Genomic DNA, 16,888 nt, shown 5'->3' on the forward strand with positions numbered 1-16,888 from the left:
CTCACACTAAACCATGCCACCCAAGGCCTCATCCAACCTGGTCTTGGAACACCGCCAGGGATGGAGCATTCACAACCTCCCTGGGCAACCCATTCCAGTGCCTCACCACCCTTACAGTAAAGAACTTCTTCCTTATATCCAATCTAAACTTCCCCTGTTTAAGTTTTAACCCCTTACCCCTTGTCCTGTCACTACAGTCCCTGATGAATTGTCCATCCCCAGCATCCTTGTAGGCCCCCTTCAGATACTGGAAGGCTGCTATGAGGTCTCCACGCAGCCTTCTCTTCTCCAGGCTATTAGCTCTAATAGCTATTTAAAAAGAAGGCTTTACAGAGAGCTCTGACTAGTTATCTATATTTCAGATCAAAATTATCCTCCAGGAAACTCCTGAAGATGCCTAGCTCTAGAAGTCTCTCAGTGAAAATACACTCAACTCAGCGAAGAAGTCATTAAGAGACTTTCATGAAGTGTGTCTTTAAACACAGCTGTAGGTCCTACAGAAAACTCCTAAACTAAAATTAAATATACACTAACAACTGTTTAGAACAAAAGCCCAAACATTACATAAGAATTTTTAAGTTATGAGAAACAGTGAATCTTTACTAGTGAAAAACTATTCCTGAACTTCCCATAGCTTCCATTCAGCACACACACACAGAGCATGAAAGCAAAGTTATCTAATATTTGCCAGCACTGCTAATAATGAAGTTTCAGACAAGTTCTTTCAAGCAGATGGGAACTCAAACTTATTCACAACACTACGGTGACAATATCAGTTCATTTCCCTGGGATTATTTCAGGATAAACAGGTTTTTGAGGCCTCTCGGAGTGAAAAATCTTTTCCGACCTATCTTTAATTATTTGACATCAGAACGCATCTTTAAACTAGCTGACAAATTTATCATCTCAGCATCTTCCTGCTTCCTGATGAGAACAGCCACGTGAGCTACATACATCTGTGTTTCCTTCCTGATATTTCTATTTGACAGACCTAACTGGTTCTAAGAATTATGCTTCTCATGCTTACAGCTTCACAGACTGATAACAAAACAGTTGTGCACGGAGACAGCCTGTCCACCCAGCTGACCATCCTCTCAGACACAAATAACATTTTTTCCCCACACCTCTTTTAAACACTGTATGGACTATTCATGTGGATTTTTGCACATTTACAACTAGTAAACATAAAAGACATTAGTAAGACAGTAAAATTTTACATCCTTGTCACTTATAGTTCTTCAGAGTCTATTGTAAAGGTTTCACAACTTCCTCTTCTCAGACATTATGACATTTTCTCAGACATTAGACTGTGTCTTTTCTGCTGGTGAAAAAGCTTAACTGATAACTAAAACCAGTAACAAGGGCAAACAAAACCCTTCTGCAGCAACAAGCAACTCTTGCAGTCAGCAATAATGCACAACAGCTTCACAGGCAAAGTCTAAAAATGCCTTAAAAGCAACCACTTCTAAACAATTTCTAAACCTGCCATATTATATTCCCTTAATCAAACTGAATTTTGACGACAAGATGCATTGATCGCTTGTTTATCATAAAATCACTGGTCTAAAACAAACAGGCTTGGAAAAACTTGTCTCTTGTAATGAGCAGTAGGAACTGGGCAGCACAGGGCTCCCTAGGACCACTTCCTCTGAAAGTGTGTCATGAGAACACCTGGTACTTACATGGGTAGGGGTGCCCTACCATCATGGGAACACATGGTACCTAAATGGGTAGGTGTGCCCCACCATCTACAGAAGAAGTCTCAGGTGGTGGTTCCCATCTCTTGCTGCCACCACAATGATTTCTATGGCCTTGCCTTGAGGCAAGAAGGTTCTGCACTGACTCTGTCCAACAAGGTTCATGTACATACACTTTGTCACTGCCACGTACCTGGATTTCGGGTAGTTTATCATTAATCCAATATTTCAATGCCTCAGGCTGAATTCTTGACACCTCTAACATCTATTGTACAATCATGCATCCAGGTAGGAAAATGCTATCATTATGCCCCCCCAGTTCCAACAAACCATGCTTATGTTGGCCCATTTAGTTTAGACACAAATCACCCCTCAGTTTATTTTCCATCACACCAGGTTTTATCAATGATACACATTCATCACTCTCATTTATACAGCAAGTACTTTTGAAGTTCAGTGCAGAACACAGCTTATGCATTTAAGCCCAGTGGTAATGTAACTCTTCTGTTATCTGCCCACTGGGGATCGCAGTATGAAAATAGGTTAAGTCAAGTAAGCGTGAAGCCTAACCACATCCACTCAGATGAAAGACACAGTCAAAGGACCTTCTTTTTTATGAGGGCACTAGAGAAAAATGTGGTGTCTTTTTAATCAGTTAGATTTATCCAGTAATGTAGAAGGCCAGATGGGTGAATTCATGCTCAGCAGAAACAGGGAGGACAGGAGGGGTGACAATCCAAAATCAGAATCTATTTTGGGAAAGAAACAATTAACAGACAAAGCATAGCTGAAGGACCAGATCCCATCTCTAGGGAACTGTCAGGCACTCTGGGTGTTAGTCTGGCTTGAGGCTGCTAACTGAAAACAGGAAAAGAAGCCATGCTGAAGCCAGACCTGAACGAGCAGTAAGAACAAGGACTGTAACTGTTCCACTTTTCTGCATTTATCTTTAAGTATAGCAACTGATTTCTTACACTCTTCACTTTAGTTGGGTAAACTGTTTCTGCTTTTACCTCAAACCCTGTCTACTATTTACAACAATCATGGGCAGCAAAGCACAAGCACCCTATTCCCCAGGCAAGCAGCAATTTTACAATGGGTTACACCTGTACGAGCTCCCTCCGCCAGCATCAGCTACCAGCACGCCTTTGCATAGACCTGCTTTGGAAATACATCTTGGAAATAACTAGATCTGGATTTTACATTTTCTATGTTTAATACCTAAGTACAGACATACAATCTGACAGCATGGACTGGATCTCACATGTTGAGACATGTGCTGAGAGTCTTTTGGGTTTAAATTCTTGTTTTCACCATGAAGCAGTGAATGCAGAATTTAGATTGGGATGTGAATCAAAATATCAGTTCTCCCTTGAGTTATAAAAACACACTGAGTTTGTCTTTTTCTTGTAGAAAAGCTCAGACTATTGATACATCTTTTCCTATAATTTGTTTAGTGTTTCAAAGTGACTAACTTCCCCTCTTCCAACAGGTGGCAGCTCAGAAGAGACACTGATTTGAGCTGGTTTGTTACCATTCCCTTCACAGACTAAACATTCTGTGAAAAAGCTCAGTTTCACACTAAGTAACTGAGATTGTGTGTGCATCCCTATTGACAGTTTTGGAGAACTCCATTTATTCTCTACTCCAAAACAGCCTCAGCAAACCCACTCTCTAAAGAGCAGGAATTAGCATCATAATTTAGGAGTACAGAGAAGATCTTATATCAAAATAAGACAAAAGTAGCGTCGCTCTAACTCTAGTATCACAAGACTAATGTGTTTTGATAGCACAAATTGAACTCCAATTGTCAAGCTGACATTTGCAAGAATAAATACATTCCTAATAGAGGCAGCTGATGTGGCCATACCTCTGGCAGAAAGCAATCAATCCATCTGGTACCTGGCCTCCTGCCTGATCATAACAACTTAAAAAGCACAGAATCCATTTACAGAATTTCTGAGTTGATAGGGCTTGGCCCCGGGATTTCTCCCATAAGCTACAAATAATTGGGATGATTTACTGTTAGGTTTAATACTTTCCATATGGCATAAGGAGTCTTTTACAATCTCTTTCCACCTAAGAAACACAAGCGTTTACTAGAATTAGTTTCCTATTTTTTGTAAAAATATGACACCATCAGCAGAAAAATATCTAACAATGTGAACTCCACTGGCTGTGTCACCTACTGGCTACTTAAGAGGACAATCTGCAAAAACAAGAGTCATAATTTAGACGTTCAAAGTGTAGGATCTGAATGAATGAGTGGGGGCAAATGAGGTCTTTGAGGCAGATAAAATAAAACCAATGTTCTGCCTTAAAAAAACCCCATACCACCAAAACCAACCAAACACACAAAAATCCCACAAACAAACAAACAAACAAAGCAAACTAACTAAAATTTAAGAATTCAAGAATAAGTCATAAATAAGAATTTATGTATTTGGAATGACTTCAAATATTTGAAAGATGCTCAATACATGAGCAAAGCCGTGAGTTCAGGCAATAACCTAATATGTACATAAACCTATATATATTGCACTACATTGCACCCTCAGGGCATTCTTATATCTTCCAGAGTATCTTTTTTCTTTTCTTTTTTTTTTTTTTTTTTTTTTTAATTTTTTTAATTTTGGACTTTAGAAAAGGAGCTTCATGGTGAGGCTTTGGTCAAAATCTTTTACAAAATACTATCATTAATTTGGGAAGAAATATTTGAGGGGACTGTTAAGTCCTTGACCAAGAAAGAAGACCAAACATCATGCTCACACTATTCATGCTAGAATAACAGCAACTGTCAAACTGCTCCCTCAGGGGTATTTCTGTTCTGTTTTGTTTTTCCTTCCTTCCTTCCTTAATATTTTCAAAATCAGAAGAAATGGAAGAAAAACAGCAAATGGTCTTTCTGTAACAGGAAAGATCGATCTCTAAACCTTTGAATTAACTGAGAAGAAAAGCACTGTACAAATAATCAAAAGTAAGTAATGGTTCATTGTCCTTAAATACTGAGATGCTTTAAAACAACTCTACTATCAGAAAGCACCTAACCCAGTTCCTTTAAGGAATCTCAGAGAATCCTAAGCCTGAACCACTCAGAATCATTTCTCACCTTCCGAAAATTATGGCCCTTGTATTTGACAGTTTTTCAGACTCAGGTTTACCCAGCTAGCCCAAGTCTGAGAAAGATTTCAAGGACAATGTGTGTTGATCCTGATACCTGACTGTAAGAGTGTACTGAATTTTTCATGCTTGCCAAATGAATGTCTGAATGATTAATTATATTTTATATGTCATCATCCCAATAGCTCTTGGTCCCAACCAACTACTGAGAATGCACCTTCAGAAGCAAAGAGCAAGTATCCATCCCCAAGACATATGAGACGGGTCCAACATGATGGAGTACTATTCACCTACACATAAAAAATATAATTAACTTATTTAATTGCCATGTGCCTTCTTTTGTATCACATCCAGGCATTAACTGAAATTAGAATACTTCTACCCTGCAGAAGGCTATAAATGAGCTTTACATTGTCCAGCTCTGATTAGAGTTGACCCAAAACTGCAAAATTCCAAAGCCATTACCATATCAACATATATATAACTAAATCTATTTTTGAATCACAGAATTTAATTTGGTATGAAATAGCTTAGATGTAACACACTATAACAAAATACTGTGCGGGTTTGTGCAATCTTGCTTTTTCTACCTGTTAGTAGAATTACATGCTAGATCTAAAGATGTCTTTTAAACACTTTACCAGAAAGATAAAATGAAGTACATTCACTCTCAAAACCAGCCTTTAATGCTTGGATGATTTTTTTTCTGGAGTTTAGCCAGTACCTCTTTATAAAAAAAAGTAAAGAATCACACATTTGTTATGTGAGTCACGATCTAACCAGCAAAAGACAACACGAGAATGAAGAAAATGTTTCATGAAGTTATTTTTTTATGCAACTTTCTCCTCTAGTTTTTCCATTTTTAAGTTTAAATACTTTTTTAAGTGACTTATCAGCTAGACATTCCTATGTATTCTCTGACCAATATAACCAGCTTCCTAATGACTGTTTAAACAAAACTCTTCTGATCTTTCCATTAAAAAAAGTAATTACAAAACCTTAACTGACTTATTATTTTTAAATTAGACCTACTGCCATCTTTAGCTTTTATTACAGTACAGTGAAATAGTAATTATTCTGAAATTATTTTAGTATATAATAGCCTCCCACGTATTCCATTTAAATACCTATTAATGAATTCTTTTAATGTGCCAAATATTGAATTCATATTTTGGGGGTCTCTCATTTAAATAGCATAGATACAAGTTTTTCAATGACAGTAACACCATGTCTTCAACATACTGGTGTAATACAATTAATTCACATTATCTCCAAAAGAAGTGAGGAAAATGCAATCCTTCACCTAACTTACATCATTGTAACAGACCCGTTATTTACAGAAAACCTTCCCCAAAGTGTCATTTCACTACAGTTCTTGATTATTTGTGAGCCTATTCCGTTTCATATTTCCATCCTAAGTTCACAATATTCGACATTTAGACAGGAAGACTAGATACGTTTCTCTGGAACTGTCAGACAAATCTCATTGTTGAAGATGTCCTGAATAGTGATTCACCCACAAACGAAAGCTCACAATTCAGTATAACACCACCTAATCTGAAACATGAATTCTTATAAGATCACATAGTAAAAAGGGCAATCAGAAATTCATTTTATATCATTACAATGAGAATTCATCATGCTTTTCAATTCAAAACTATCACAGGTCTCACAAATTTGATCGAGTTTAAATCTGGTGCCAAAATTCCAGGAGGATTCTTCCCTTCACTGGAAGAATCGGATTCCAGGAAATCTTTTCTCTCTCCCTCTCCACCCAGTTCTCCCTACTTTGTTCAATTATTCAGCTAGTTAAATTTAGCTATGTCAGGTAAGAGGATGGTGGACAAAAAACCAACACCACAGATACCCCAAATCTCATAGTTATGTCAGTAAAGATCAGTAAAAATCCTAAAGGAGATGCAGCTCCAATCCATTTTCTTGCTACTATAGCATATTTCATTTGGGAAACTTGTATAAATTAAATGACAAAACCAGTATCTTTGGTTGGTGTAAGGTACGTTTCTCCTTAGGAATACGTATGACTAAAGCCAACTCAACAAATGCTTTCATCCGTAAGTAAGGTCTTGATTTTTTTTCATTTCTCTAAGAAGAAATCAGAATTACAGCCCTCTTAGAGCAACATCTTTCTTTCTTGCAACAGACTATGGGTATTTTTCCTTGCTACTGGACAGACAGGGGCACAGTCGATGAAGAATTGATGAAGTCCCCCCCTCTGCCTTTTCCTAGTCAACTTCAAGCACAGATTGAAAGATTCAGAGAATATTCCTTATCTCCATGACGCTCAGAGAAAACTAAGAACTGATCCTTCTCATCCAACTGTTACATCATTTTTTATTTATCATTTTAGCTTTTAAATCTCCCTTGCATTCTTGCTTTTCTGAAGATTTTCACTGATTGAACGAAGACGTTTCAATATAGTCTCTGGATCAGTTATAACACACTTAGCCTTTCAGATTCTGGACAAAAATATGCCATTCATATTGCTTATCATCTAAATAACCCACTGAAAACTGCTTATTTAAATCTTCGTTCCCCTGATCAAGCATGACAGACACTTTTTCTTCTACAAATGACATTACGAAAATTCCTTGTAAAGATGCTGTCTCTTTCTCACCTCAGAGTTTAAGCTGAATCAATTGTTAATTTTCCTATTCCACCTGGCACTCTAGCATTTTCTTTCCTCATGCTTTTTATTGCAACAAGGTTTACAAGGCAAGGAGAAGCATTAATAAATTAGAGGTTGTTTTTAAACAGTAAAAATATAACCCAAAATCATAGCACATTTAATTGTAACCTCAGGAAGAGAGATCCTGGAAGATCCATGAAGCCATGGCATGATAGAATCATGCTTCCAAAACTATATCACCAAAACCAAACAGCAGACTATTTGCTATTGACTATATCAGATGCACCATAAACCCATAAAGAAATGATGACAAATATCACGACTCATCTGCCACAATGTCACAAATCGTTATGATGACGGGATGGATGCGCAGAAAGTTGAGATCTATTTTAAACCTCAGTAATTACAAAGTAGTTTTGAAACATACTCAAAGGATACGAAGATAAAATCTTCTTTTTGAAGAAAATCGGAAAGATAAAAATTTTCTGCTTGTGAGAAGAATATGGGCTGTTTTCACACAGTTTGCCTCTTTAAACTCAAAAAATCTCCCAAATAATCTATTCCAACCCATTCTGAATGGCTAGCTAGGGGACCAGAGACATTTAATAAGGAGATATTAACTCTGAATATCTACTAGAAGTGGAAAATTGAGAATATCATTATGGGTAACTGCAAAAGATTAAGCCACCCAAGCCGCATTAAAGAACACAACAGTAGCTGATGATGTAAGTAATGCAGAATTTGGAATCTTGCACCTGCAAATCACGAGTCCAAATATAAACTGGATTGAAGGACAATGAGAGATGAATTGCTTGTCTCAGTTTCAGCCCTAATGCAAAATGAGCATTTATCAAAATCCTTGTAATATATCATGGACTGACAATCTTATTTGAAGCCTCAGGAAGGAGACCTGTGATTGAAAAGGTCTGAGAGAAGAGAAAATTATCTTTAAAAATTATTCCTACAGAGCAGAGAGAGAGCACAATGGCAGGATAATGCACTGAGCCATACAAGTTTTGTGGGCAATACTAAAAATAATTTAAGAACAACTGCAGAGAGCTGACTTTCCATTGTATATATTTTGATGCTAGTCTTATGTAATGCATTTGGTGCTGATCAGCATTACAAAGATCTGTGCTCTAAAAATATCTGAACATGACAGATAGATAGATGCTCCTCAGCCTATATCTCCATCCATTACGTTCACTAAAAATAGAATATTAAATTACAGAAGGGGTTGGTTGCACTTGCATCCAAAAAGATGTCATCTGAGTTGGCTCAAAGAAGTATGTGGCTACCCGAGGGAAGTGTTGAACTCCTGAAAAGAGTTAATACCCAAGAGTTTTCTTGCACCCCTTCAGCAATATTTGGCGTTACCGACTAGTCACAACACCACAGACAACTGTGCTCTTTTCAAGGTTTTCAATGCTATTTGAAAATAAGTCAAGTACAGCTGACAAGCGTTACAGACAGAAAAACATGTTTAGAAAAGCATATCCTTTGAAGCTCTGGCAATCTAAGAAAATCTTAAGACCAAAAGCAATGTTTCTATAGAAGCATTTCCTAACTTTTGCCTTACAGAGATTTATTTACATCTGAAATAAAAAAGTATGAATTCCAGATGCAAGAAAAATATCATCCTGATCTGTCAGCATTTTAAGCTTCCTCTTGAACAGATTTTGCGTGTTGCTCTCGGTTCAGTCTCATTCACATACTGGCTACACCCATAGCAGTAAATTGAACAGCGCCGGGAAAGGTTCCTGGATCTGGCACATGATCATCTGTACCGCTAAGCTGTTAGGACAGTCATTAGCAAGTTTGTGGACTGCACCAACGACTCCTCTCCCAAATAATCTCCATCCATGGGTCCGGAGAGGCAATATTGCAGAGGCTGTCTCCAGCAGGGCACTGGCAGGCAGCCACATGCTCTGGGGAAGAGAAGCCCTGCCAGCCGCAAGGCAGGCTGCCCTGCACATGCTGGCCATGGTGCCCAGCACTGTCCTGGCACCTGCTGTTCACTAGCACAGACAGTACTGTTAGTCCCATATTGGAGATGAGACAGCTCACAGCTAATACGGCAAATCAAGTCCTGAGTGTCAGTCATAAACCTTTACTGACCTTATACTCTCAACTGAGAGGCAGACATTAGCATAAACTTCAGGGTGACAGTGTGAAGCAATTTAATACACAGCCTTTCTGCAGCTAGAAGAGACGTGCTTTGCTGGTCCTTGAAGTGAGGCCAACACTACTCAGAACAAGCCTCAATGATACAAATTTGCCTTCAGACAAGATGAGACCAAGCTCATTTATTTACTCACATTTACTGTTCTGAGCACAGTTACATGTTCTTCTTTCCACACCTATATACTGTCTTAAAAGCAAATACAGACCATTTGGGGACAGAGTGATCAGGATATATCAGCATTTGACTCCAAAGGAAGGGTTCAAACAATGAATTGTTAAGGTTTTCTACTTCTTATGCTCGTTTTTGGTATTTACTTTTTTAAACAATAATGCACTAAAAAATCTGTCAGCAAGTACATATTACTCATCATTATGACAGATAATACTTTACAATAACATAGTCCCAGTTACGATATTTAGTATCAGTTACTGAAAAGCAGACCTCAATAAACCCTTAGAATAACTAAAGTTTAGAAATAATGTATAATAGTTTTAATCATAGAATTTTAATGTCAGAGTCACTTTTCATTTAAACATTAATCCAATTAGATATTCAGAATTGTTTTGCAAGATCTGAAATCCAGTTTCACCATTGCATTGAAAAACAGTACCAGGCAAAATCAAAGCTTCCCAGGTACTTCCCAAGAACCCTTTTTGTACTTGGCAGAGTACCTGCATATTACTTCTGATGTTACTGCCCTAGTACTCTGTGACTGGTACACTTTCTAAAACCATGTATAACATTACATAACTCAGATATATTGTTAAGTAAATGCAAATAGATCTCAATATACTACTGAGATCCAGGATAGTGAGAAAGAGGCTGACTACCCTCTGCCACAGATCTCAGCTGATGCTGACTTCTCCCCTCAAAACAACTCAGAACCTAAAAACCTCATTCACCAAAGAAAATCCATACAGATTTCTTTGTGTCCCAAGTGTATAGTGGTTCACTGCTTATGAGCTCAGAATAGCACATTCTCTCTCATTTTGCCTTTTGATATGTCTGGTACCAGAGGTCTTCCATCTGTGCATCAATGTCCTGTCCTTTGAGGATATGGGACAATTATTTGAACCTTGGTGTGGGGGTCTAATTTTTGAGGCACTTATGTCTTTTCTTCAACCTCAAGATTCACTTCTACTACTGGGTCTTTAGCAATTTAACTTTGAATGTTTAAAGATCGTAGATTTAGATTAGATATTAGGAAGAAGTTCTTCACTATGAGGGTGGTAAGACACTGGCACAGGTTGCCCGGAGAAGCTGTGGCTGCCCCATCCCTGGCAGTGTTTAAGGCCAGGCTGGACAGGGCTTTGAGCAACCTGGTCTAGTGGAAGGTGTCCCTGCCCATGGCAGGGGTGTTGGAACTGGATGAGCTTTAAGTTCCCTTCCAACCCAAACCATTCTGTGATCCTATGAAATATATAAAATACACAAAGTGTTACTTTATGGTTTTTTAAGGAGGTCAGGAAAGAATTCTTCAAAATGCCAGGAAGGCCTGCGCTCTTGGTATAGTGCTTAAAAATTTCCAAGTGGCTTACACTAGGCAAACCTGGTATCAAAAAGTCCCACAACCACTGCTCAGGGTAAAATCCTCATGAGAAGCCAAGCGTCTATCATGAGCTGTCGGCAAAGGATAGATTAGTAGCTCTCCCAGAGCTCTGCCCAGAGCCTGTATTTCAGGCCTTCACTTCATTCGGCAGCTTCTGTGAAATGTATGACACAAGTCCAACCACATTTAGTGAAGGGAATAAAAAAATTCAAAATCTCTATTTCCTTCCTCCCTCATTACACCCACTCTCCTTCTCCATCTCCTGAGTGCTTCCTCTTCATGATTGCTTATAAGTCTGACAGTGGGAAAGATCTCCATTATATCATCTGCCTGCAGCCTCTTGTCTGTTGGAAAGATCCCTTTTTTAGACAAACTTTTTTGAAACATATTACTCCAGAAAATACAATATTCCATATATAGGAACCTCTCCAATTATAGGCAATCACAGCTCTCACTGATTTTAGCCTTATCTACCCTAACCTTAGGATAAATCTGCCTTGTATGATATGGCCATACAGATTCTTGTTTTGCCTGTACTTCAAGAAGACATGAATTTGCTCTACTCATACTCCAGGCAGAATGAGTCTGCTATACTCAGCAAGGTTCCAAGGCTGAGCTGGTCACCCTGGCTTGTAGTGGACCTAAGATGTGCCCTGCCATCTGGGAGCACAGCAGAGTGAGTCTGCATTTGCCTAAATCATACCATTATAGATCCACATATAAAAATGGTTTTTAATTTGATCCACTAGAAATTGCCAGCATAATCACCCCACCTGATATTGAAAAGCAAGTGGGCAAATTGATTTTTACAAACCTGCCTCTGCATATCATGCTTTGCTTGTTTATTGGCCAAAAGATACCAGGCCACTTTGTCTCTTACAGTGATACTTTGTAAGTCAGAGGAGGCAGCAAGACAGCCTCCACAAGAACGGAAGGATTGCTGTGGGACTCTGACTGCAACTAATAAAGACAGTCTGACAGGATGACTGTAACTCTACGGAGGAAACTAGTAGAGGTGTCCAGGTTCAAAAAGTAGTAAAATTGCACATTCTCTAAACAGCTGCATTTTCATGTTCACAGCACAACACATTTCATCTATGTGCATTTGGTGGGTGTGTTAGTGTATTTCAATCCACCTACATGCCAAGCTGAGCAGAAATAGCACAAAAGTAAGAGAACATACAGTACTTACATTCAGGTAACTAAAATCATCACTATAAAAGCAGAAAGAATGCCACAAAAACCCCAACAATAAATATTGTTTGAAATAGTCCTGTGCTGGGAAGAGCTCTTCCATCTTCAATCTGTATGAGGACAATGGATCTTACAACTGATTTTTCTGCTTTTTGACAAAACTATGCATTTTCGTAAACTTTCAGAGTGTTTATCCCTCAACGTTTCCTTACCTCCTTCTGCAAGACATCCAATTCTAAATATCAGTAAGAGAAATAGCTCTAATTAACAGGCAAACCAAAACATAGTGATAACAAAGTTGCAATGAAGAGATTTTTAATTATGAGAAAAAACTATTTCCATTACCTTTAAAATTCAGTTCAGTAAATGACAAAACTACAGGTAATTAACTGGGGAAATACAGTTTTGTCTCACTTCCAATTCACAAGTGACTATCATTTTCATTTTTATACAAATAAATGAGAAATCTGATTTAAAGTAGCACATGAACAAAATCAAACATGAATTTAAAAGGCTTCTGCAATCAACCAGGCATCTTTTCCAAAAATTGACAGCTGAAATCTGTTCACTTCTTATTCTGGAAGATTCCAGCAGAGCATTACCTTAGAGCAGTGGTCTTCAAAGTGGGGTGTGTGCATCACAGGTGCTATGCAAGACAATCCACTGGGGTGCAGGAAGAAAATATCAGAACTTCGATAGTACATGTTTATAATTCATAACTAGGGGGTGCATGCTCAAAAAATTTATACTGATGGGTATGCATGACCAAAAAAGTTTAGAGACCATTGCCCTAGAGGATCCTGCCATGCAATTACTGCTGCCATGTCAAGGGCATCTAATGAAGATGTTGGTGAGATGCAAGCTCTCTTTTATACCTCTTCTCAACTCTCAGTTATACAAATGGGTAAAAATTTCTCTAGGGTGCAGATCCGTGAGCTCCTGTCTTTTGTTAAGCAGCATGAATTCTCAAAACAACCCCACAATTACTCAACTTTTCTCTGTTTTCAGGAAACAGCTTACTGGTTTCTCATTAATCTCTTCCCTCCACTGTGCTTATTGTCAGCATTTGATGAAAGAGCCAATATGCCTTATGTGGCCAGTTAAACAACATGTTGTATGTGTCAATCAAGACAGGCAACTTTAGGTATTTGCAAATGGGAATGGATGACCTCTCTGGAAAACACTTAAATCAAGGAGATAGTTTAGTGCTCTTTTTTGTCTGGGCTACCTCACTTGTATGAAAAAGTGGCTAGTGAACAAAATCTGGCTCAGTAAGCCCCTGTTATGTTAAAAAGCAAGCAATGGATTGCAATGTGCAAACGCAGAAGGGGAAAAATTTGCTCTTAACCAAAACACAACGATCACATTTCTTAATCTCTCTTCCAATCTGGAATGAGAAGGATGTAGAAATGGCAACTAAACTAAAATCTTGCAGTGTCTGTAATCACTGTGAAGATGATTAGGCAAAATGTGAATAAGAAGAGACAATATAATAATGGCAATGTAGAAAATGTACCAAGCAACCTTCCTCAGCACCACCTAACAAAGCACAAGATGGGTGGTGAAGCTGAAAGATAATACTCTTAAATTAACAGAAATATTGGTTTTTTTAATTTAGCACAATGTATAATTATCCCTTCAACCTCTATGGTAAGAACATTTGAAATCACACTGAGTGAAATTAGAATAATAATTTTGAATGCTTCATGGCATACACTAAAGCACATCAAGCATCAGCAAATGGTTAGCTAAAGATTCACCCAACAGCTGAAAATATCTATCTACTGCTCACTAAGGGTTATTTATATCTTCCCTGAAATCATTTGAACTGGTTAATACAAGAATAGATCTCAGGCACAGCAACAGCTAGTTCTTGGTGTGGGGAAAGCTGAAAACCAAAAGCCAGCAGTGTACGAAGTCACAGGTAACACGAACATATATTTTGGATTCACAGGAAGAGGCCATTTTTCCTTACTTGTTTTTGCTTTAGTACTACATGCACAGATTTCTAGATGCTGCTTTTACTCACATGTAAAATCTTTGTGTTTTGAATAGCATTTTTCTTGGTATTTGTCCTAGCTAAAGCTAACTGGAGAAACAGCAATGAAATCTCAGTGAACTGCAATTTCTTTTGTTCTGAAATTGAGTAATAAACCCCCTGACATTAGCATGTCTCAACATTTTTATGACTGCAAATTTCATTTTTTTACCATTCAAATCTACCTGCAATATTACAACAGCATTAAAAAAAGAATAAAAACCTAATGACTCTTAACTGCAACCCTTCCACAATTTTCCTTCACTGAGAATTCTGAGATTCTATTGTTCACTTTTAATTTGGAAGAGAACTAAATTGTGAGCTCCTCCAGGAAATTTTATTTCCATCTTTAGCACTGCTCTACAACAGCTATCAGAAATGAAGTATCTGAGCGGAAATGTTACATGGTCACCCTTCTCAGCTTTAAAAAGCTATCATTGCAGGCTGGATTGCAAGACTGAATTAAGATTGCATTCTTGGCTACATCGATAAAACATACTGAAACAGTGCTGTCTAACATGGCTCCTGTTCTACCTAGGGTACGTTTCAGGCTCAATCTGTCTGTCCAAAAAACAGGTACAAAAAGAAACTAAAATGTTCTAGATTATAGCCACAGGCTGGTGTTAGCATGACACGTGACAAGCGGGAGAACCATGCTCTTCTGGAGAGCGAGGTGGAAGCTAGGCATGATGTTTTAGCATTTCAAATATTGCACTACACATCCATGCCTTGCAACTGTGTTGAGCCCTCCCAGATCTTAATTTTGTAACAAGCATACCAGTAACAAGAGAAAAAAAGTACTAAAACGTAGCTGTGCAGTACATAGCTGATAACTGCTTTACAATTTGCAGGTTGTCCTGGTTTAGCAGTAGCAATCATTTTTTCTCCTCCTTAGTAGCTGGTGCAGTGCTGTGTTTTGACTTTCGGCCTGGGGATAATACTGATAAAGCCGATGTTTTCAGTTGCTGGTCAGAATGTTTACCCTGACCAAGGACTTTGTGAGTCTCATGCTCTGCCAGGGAGGAGGGGAAGCCGGGAGGAAGCAGGGACAGGACACCTGACCCAAACTAGCCAAAGAGGTATTCCATACCATAGCACGTCATGCCCAGGAGGTAGAACTGAGAGTTCCCGGAAGGGCTGGATCACTGCGGGGTGGGGTCGAGGTACCGGTCGGTGAGCGGTTGTATTCTCTTCCCTTGTTATTTCCTTTATCATTATTATTATTGGTGGTAGCAGTAGTGATTTGTGTTATACCTTAGTTACTGGACTGTTCTTATCTCAACTCGTGGGAGTTGCATTCTTTTGATTCTCCTCCCTGTCCCTCCAGGAGCGGAGGGAAGAAAGGTGGGGGGGACGTAGACTGCGTGGCTCCAATTTACAGCCTGGGCTTAAACCACGACAGTTCCTTTTGGCGCCCAACGTGGGGCAAAAAGGGTTGAGATAATGACAGAACTGACCGAGGCACAATGCTGATTTATTGGCTCTCAAAGTTGTTTCTCTTGATGTCACAGTTTCAGTATGCTGTAGCTTAGAGCGGGTATTTGCTGTGTTAGCGTTTATCAAGTGTGGGCCTTGGGCTAAGGTTCTTGTTTCATTGTATTTTACGGTAATGGCTTGTAATACGGGCGGGCTCTGGCAGCAGGGCGGGATGGACGTGGCCGTGGACTTGCACCTGGCCGTCCCGCTGCTCTTCACTGTCCTGGCCCTCGTCCTCACCTCCATCTTCGTGAGGCTGCGGGGATCCGAGCGGGAGCGGCCCCATGAGCCGGCAGAGGCCGAAGCGGCCCGGGAGAGCAGCCTGGGGACCAAGCGGCAGCGGGAGTGGGTCCAGAGGCCGGGAAGGAGTGACTGCCGGTGGAGGAGGTTGGGGTGGTCAAGCAGAGGGAAGGAGGCAGCTACTGAGCAGCGGGAGGAGGCAGTGGAGGAGGCAGTGGAGGAGCCGAGCCCCGCGGCCGAGCCCAGCACCGCAGCAGCCAAGAGCATCCCCTGGCAGCCGCCCACCGAGCCCCGCGAGCCCGATCCCCAGGAGGACGCAGGAGACCACGCAGCATTTCCCAGCAAGGCAGAGGAGGAAGATCTGGACTCCGAAAAAGAGAAGCTGGTGGTGAGAGAGCCGGCAAGCACAGCAGCTACAGCAGCCCCAGTGACAAGTACAGCATCATTTGAGAGTTCTGAAGGTTTTGAATGGCCTTTGGATACCCTTGGGACCTACCTGCTGATTGTGATGGGGATCACCATGTTGGCACACATATAGAGTGTGTTCTACCCACGACCATTTTGCCTGATCTCGAGAGTTAAGCAGAGTCGGGTTTGGGTCTTGTCTAGGATTAGATGACGATATAGGAGGACCAAGAGTTTTTCCCCAAGGCTGGACAGTCATGAGTGGCAGGGTGTGTGGAACAGTACGGGCAAGTATCTAGTCCACTGGGCCCCTCCAGTGCTTTGGAAGCATCGGATA

At 39.7% G+C, this 16,888-nt stretch overlaps 1 protein-coding gene across 1 annotated transcript in view; it reads right to left on the reverse strand.

Moving 5' to 3' along the window:
• Window positions 1–16,888, reverse strand: part of COG5 (component of oligomeric golgi complex 5) — a gene marked incomplete at its 5' end in the record, with an annotated part of 193,097 nt that overhangs the window by 27,595 nt on the left and 148,614 nt on the right. The window lies entirely within an intron of this gene.

The sequence above is a fragment of the Psittacula echo genome, assembly GCF_963264785.1.
Source record: "Psittacula echo genome assembly, chromosome: 1".
Classification (NCBI taxonomy): domain Eukaryota; kingdom Metazoa; phylum Chordata; class Aves; order Psittaciformes; family Psittacidae; genus Psittacula; species Psittacula echo.